Source organism: Amblyomma americanum, chromosome 1 (assembly GCF_052857255.1).
Source record: "Amblyomma americanum isolate KBUSLIRL-KWMA chromosome 1, ASM5285725v1, whole genome shotgun sequence".
Lineage (NCBI taxonomy): Eukaryota > Metazoa > Arthropoda > Arachnida > Ixodida > Ixodidae > Amblyomma > Amblyomma americanum.
Window position 1 is genome coordinate 457668207 of NC_135497.1, and position 6691 is coordinate 457674897.

The window sequence follows — 6691 nt, forward strand, 5'->3', positions numbered from 1 at the left end:
GGCTGAGCGCCAGCGTGATTTTTCTGCACGTTTGGAGGAGTTTGCTGGCTCCAACTGGGCATCGTGGTTCGGCCGGCTACAATTTTTCTTCGAGGTCAACGATGTGACTCCACCTGTCAAGCAACGAGCACACTTGCTTACACTGTGCGGTGCTCAAATTTACGACGTGGTTTGTGCGCTGCTTCAACCGAAGACGCCCGACCAAGTGAGCTATGCTGAGATCGTGGCCGCACTTCAGGCACACTACGACCCTCGTCCGTCCGAAGTCTACAATCGTGCGATGTTCCAAAGGCGAGACCAGCTCCCAGGTGGGTCGGTAAACTATGCTACGAGCTGCAATTTCGGCATGCTACCGACGGCAACAACAGCTACGGCGACGCCAGCTGAGGGAACGGCATCACCAACAGAGCAGGGAGCTACGGGCTGCAATCCAACGCTTCTGCTATTAGATGTGATGTTGCGCAATCGCTTCGTGTGTGGTCTCCGCGACCAGAATCTTCAACAGCGACTATTTGCAGAGAAGGACCTGACCTTTTCAAAGGCTTATGATTTCCCTATTCGAGCGGAAAGCGCCGTCCAGCAGCAACGACAAATATAAGCTGATCACGCGGAAGTCAACAAGGTGGCTACACGCGCCGGCGACAGCGTTTCGATTTCCAAGACGCATTCTCACCAAGGGCAACGCTGCTGGCGTTGCGACAGTTCGCACAGTCCCAAGACGTGTAAGTTCAGCACAACTATTTGCAATTACTGCCGGAAAAAAGGGCACATTGCCAAGGCTTGTAATTTCCAGGAAGAAGGCTGAGAAAAAGACATACCAGCGTAGCATCTCCTTAGAAACTTCACGGCCTGCGAAAGTGACTAACGAAACCAAACATGACGTTTCAACGTTGCATGACCTCTGTGCAGTGACAGACGGATTCAGCGCCCCGAAGTTTACTCTGACGCTTACAGTGCAGGGCAAACCTGTTACTTTTAAGGTCGACTCTGATGCAGCGTGCACCATGGTTAGCAGAGACACATTGCAAACCATATGGCGTGCACACCCACCCTCTCTGAGGCAACATACATCTGCGCACCAGGTCAGCAACTGCAGGTTGTCGGATCGGCGACAGTAATGGTTCGTCACAAGAACACAGCTTGCAAGCTACCACTTCTCGTTGTTGAGGGCACTGGATTCAGCTTGTTGGGACGCAACTGGTTTGACAGGCTGGGCATTGAGCTTCACGGCATTCACCAGACAACGGAGGAAGGCAGTTTGACCGAGTTGCTACAGAAGCATGACGACATTTTTCGTGAAGACACCACAGGACACACGGGTGCACCAGTAAATCTGGAACTGAAGGAGGGGGCAAGCCCCCAGTTTTTGAAGGCACTGCCTGTACCCTTTGCCATGCGTGCATCCTCAGAGGCGCAGATTGACAAGTACGTAGAAGACGGTATTTGGGAGCCGGTGCAACACTCAGACTGGGCTACACCATGGGTGCGGAAAAAAGACGGAAGCTTGAGCGCCTGCGGTGACTACCGCTGTACAGTAAATGAGGCTGCGAAAAAGGCTTCATACCCCCTGCCCACAACAGAGGAAGTGTTTAGCACTTTGAAAGGTGGCCGGGTTTTCAGCATCTTGGACTTGGCTCAAGCTTACACTCAAGTTCATGTGACTCCAGCGACAGCAGATTCTCACAGTAAACACTACAAAGGGGCTGTACAAGGTAAACAGTCTTCCATTTGGTGTTTCAGCCGCCCCAGCAATTTTCCAGCGGTTTATGGAGAACACCTTGAGCGGCTTGCCGGCAGTTTGTGTTTACCTGGACGATATCATCGTGAGTGGAGCAACATCAAAAGAGCACAAGGACCGCCTAGCGTCAGTTCTCCAGCGGCTGACTCAGGCAAACCTTCGATTGTGCAAATCCAAGTGTCAGTTTCGAGTAGCGGAGGTTAAATTCCTGGGTCACAAGATTGATGCAGCAGGGATTCACACATCTGAGGAAAAAGTGGAAGCTATCGTGAAGGCACCAGCGCCCACAAGTAAGCAGACACTGCAGTCATTTTTAGGCATGTTGGCCTTCTATGATCGCTTTCTGGAGCGCCGTGCTACAGTGGCAGCAACCCTGTATGAACTTCTGGGAAAGGATAAGACTTCGAAGTGAGAGCAACGGCATCAAAATGTGTTTGATGAGCTCAAACAGTGCTTGTTGTCGAGGGCTGTCCTGTCACACTATGACGAAAACAAGGCCCTCTTGATTTCATGTGATGCTTCACCTTATGGTGTAGGTGCCGTGCTTGCTCAGCTGGACAGCCAAGGCAGAGGCACCGATTGCGTTTGCATCCCGGACATAGGGTGCTGCCGAACGTAACTATGCACAACTTGACCGTGAAGGACTCGCTGTAGTTTTTGCAACCACCCACTTCCACAAGTACACTGTGGGTCGAGAAGTCACGTTCGTGACTGACCACCAGCCGTTACTGGGGATTCTCGGACCACGGAAGCCGGTACCGGAAATGCTATCGCCCCGAATGAAAAGGTGGTGCCTTAAACTGTCAGCATACAACTACAACCTCCAGTATCGTGCCGGTAGTCATCAGAATGCAGATGCGCTGAGTAGACCGTCTCTGTCAGACCGCATTGTAGAGCCTAACCCACCTGGAGTCGTGCTAACGTTCGAGGCGTTACCACGACCACAGTTGACAGCTGAGGTTGTGGCCACACTAATGCAAGAGGATCCAATTCTAGCAGAGGTCTTTTCAGCAATACAGAATGGCACCGTGCAGCGTCTGCAGGGAGACAGTTTCACCCCATACCGCAGAAGAGCCACCAAACTTGCTATCCATCGAGGATGCATCAGCTGGGGCTCAAGAATTGTCATACCGGCAGGAGCACGAGAACAGGCCATTTCATTAGTGCACGCAGGCCATTGCGGAATTATAGCCATGAAGGCTTGTGCACGCAGTTATCTTTGGTGGCCTGGCTTGGATTCCGAGATCGAAACAACTGTCCAGTCATGTGCCCAGTGCCAGTGCACCCAGAACGATCCAAAAAAGGCTCCAGTTCCAAATTGGACGCAGCCAACGACACCATGGAACACATAGCACGTGGACTTCGCAGGTCCAGTAGAGGGACATACCTTTTTGGTTGTCGAAGCTTTCACCAAGTGGGTGGAAGTGCAACCGATGAACAGCCCGACATCAACAGCAGTCATTAGTGTGCTGCGCTCTTTGCCACATTTGACATATCACGCAAGGTTGTGTCGGACAATGGGGCTGCATTTGTGTCTTTCGAGGTACAAGACTTCTACCAGAGAAATGGCATTCGAAGCGTAACGTCCGCCCCTTACCACCCTGCTACAAATAGGCAAGCAGAACGTTATGTTGGAGAACTGAAGAAGGCACTGGCCAGAGAACCGTCCGGTTCGCTCTGTGTTCGCTTGTCATATTTTCTGTTTCGGCAGCATACCACTGTGCATCAGTCAACCGGGCTAACACCGGCTAAAGCCATGTTTGGGCGGGAGCTGCCAAACCAGTTGGACCTCATCATTGCTTCGGAAGGACTGCACAACCTGACCCACCTAGGAGTCGTCAACTCATGCAAAGAGAAGCCGTATGGGTAAAACAATTCAGCAAGGGGCCAGATTGGACAGAAGAAACTGTGGTTAAGAGGATGGGCCACAGATCGTGGCTTATGAAATGCGCAGGAAGAATTGCGAGACGCCATCTAAACCAGCTCAGGAAGCGTACCGGCGAAGTTAAGGTGGACAGACAAGCCTCAGCAATGCTCACGAATGGCATGGACAGTATTCCAGCAGAAAGCACGCCAGCTATGCTGTCTTCACATCCACTCGAATCCGAATCGAGCATAGCGAAACGACCAGCACGTATCAGACGGCAGCCTACTTGGTACCAGGCATCCTTCTAAGGGGGAAAAGTGTTGTGTCCGTGATTAAGTCAACACCCTCTCAATGCTAAGGCCTCTCCACCGGCCGCGTGACGTCACGCCAAGGGACCGTGCAGGCCCCGCGCTCCGCGATTTCAGCGCGCCGCGCCCGTCTGCACTATTCGGGTACTGCCGTACGTAGCTGCCTTATAAGTGATTCCTTCATTTTCATTTTTGTCGTTGCTGCAGAAAAGAAATTCGCTAGTTTGTGCGCGCCTTAGGCTATCATTTTATCTGCTTTATATATTTTTTTTATTGCAGAACACCTTATTGTCAAGAAAGTTCGAGCTGCTAATACAGTTTTTTATAATAAACAATTTAGCATACGGCCGCCAATTTCGCATTATTGGTCATTATAATAAAAAATTGATTAGTTAATTTCAATTAATCATCTAATTATTAGGTTCTATCACGTACATGATGTCTGCCGTGCGGTAAAATCCATCCGCACAGACCGCACATGCGTATATCTAGTTGTTAAAGTAGAAGTTCGTGAACATTGAAAAAAAAAACACCGTCTACTGCGCATTGTGTTAGTTTTATTCTGTATTGTGTTTTGCTTAAAGCTTTCACACACAGCAATAATGACACTCACAATAATGTTGCGCTGTTGAGTATTTGTACAGCTAATCTGACCCTTACAATAAAAAACGACGAGACACCAGCAATGAAGTGTGCGCAAAGCATTTTTATTGCTTGGGAATAAAACTTACTTCTTCTTAAGCGTTGCTGCTTTCCGGGCTGCGGCCTTCTGCTGCGCATTGTCTTGTATGGCATCATTTCTTAGTTTGCAAAAGTTGTTTAGAACAACGTTGGTTGCAACGCGTACTACCAAGCGCAGGAGAGTTTGTGCAGTGTGGCCATTTTCACATGTCTCAATGTCGTGTTCGTCCAGGAGGGAAATCGTCTGTGAAATCACGACACCACGTTGATTTCTACAGGAGAGAAAATCTTCCGCGGTTGCTCCAAAAGACAACTTCTCTGCAACTAGTTTAGTCATCAGTACCATGTGAACTGTGCATGGCTGGGGAAACTTCAGCCCTCCTCTCGACAGGTTAGCTATCATGGCAGTATTTTCCGCTTCGATCTCTCGATTTTCAATCACCAATGTGCTGAAGCAAGCAGAACATGAAAGCTTCTTTAAAGCAGCATGAGCAGCGTATCCTGCAATGTAGACAATAGCATCCATGTCAGAGTGGGCGTGTGTAATATCGTCGTCGCTGACAGCCACAGAAAAGTTGCATGGGACAAGATCCTCACTTACGTCTTCAAACTCTGTTTCCTCGCGTGGAAATGTCAAAAGTTTTTGAAGACGAAGCTTCTTCTCACATTCGTAGAGCTGACGCACGGAAATGTGGTACTGTGATCCTGCCAGCTGGCGGTAACGGCCGAACCGGTCTTCTAGCGCATCCGTCTGAAATTTGCCCAGCAGTACGTACTTGAAGTGAAGTTCTTCTAAGCAGTAGCGCGAGAGTTCTACCAGAGAATAGCATGTCAGTCGCAAAGCACTGTGAGTCTCTTTCGTCAGCGAGCCACTGGTGATGTTTATTCTTGCCCAAGCGTCCAACCAGTCCACAACGCCGCTCAGGAAAGCTAACTGTGTGTCATCAACAGACCTTACAGGGTCTTGCATGCTGTCCCTTAGCCTCTGGCCTTTGCAAGGGGTCTTAACATTGACTATTTGCCACCATGTGAGGATAACGTCAATGAAAAGAGCAGTCGACTCAGCTTGAGGAATCTTGAACGCGGAACCATGTGTCCTGAGGGCATTTGAAACAAACTGATTAATGACGTCGAGAGCGAGCTTTACATTTTGCCGCTCCATTGAGGTTGGATTCACGGCTTTTGCGTTCAGTCTGTAAGCAGCCTTCACAAGCGACGTCTTCTCTGAAGAATAAAGCTGCCGCACAGCTGCGAAAGAAGCAGCTTTCATACGAGGAGGCCCTTCGGGCATTGCTCCACTCAAGTCCATTTCAGGGAAATAGAGGCATGTTCCAGGGTTTTTCTGGTTAATCCAATTGTTCCTAATGCACTTCAAGAGATGCACAGGATCGACCACGTAGAAAAGAGGGCGAGCGTTATCGGCTGGATGGGGATAGACAATGCTCACCTGAGGACTTGTAGCAAATAACGACATCATCTTGCGGTTCAGAGCATTGTTGTCCGTTATCACAGCGATAATTTTGAGCCCCATTTTCTCAACATTAATGATTATGTTCTTAGCATGCTCGTGCAAAATTTCTGCGCTCAGTTTGCTCACAGGTAATATGTGAATGACGTCCTTGTTTGCAGAAAGGAGTGATTGTACCATGAACACATGGGCTGTTGTTGCTGGTTCCGTTGAATGAACCGACGATCCTACTATTGTGCCCCCTTTGTAGTCGAAGTATGGTTTTATGTGGATCTCATCGATCATCAGGGTCACTGTCTTCTCGTGGTCTTTCATTGATTTGACTCGTTCTCGGATGTAGGAGAGACAGTGCGGTTGATTTTGCTCCACAAGAGGGTCAGCTTTGTAATTTGAGCAAACACGGCGCAGTGTGGAAGGATGGGGCAGAATGATTCTTGATGCAGCTCTTGTGAAGTGATATGCGTGAGGAGAAATTGAATTCAAAATACTGGCGAATACCAGCAGCTCTGCGCTATACACATGCTGTTTCGCGAGGAGAAGCTCTATCTGCTCAACCAGAAATTTCAGCAAAGAAGACTGTTCTTTCGTCGTATCACTGTCCTCAATGAGGTCTGCAAGCAGTGAACCGA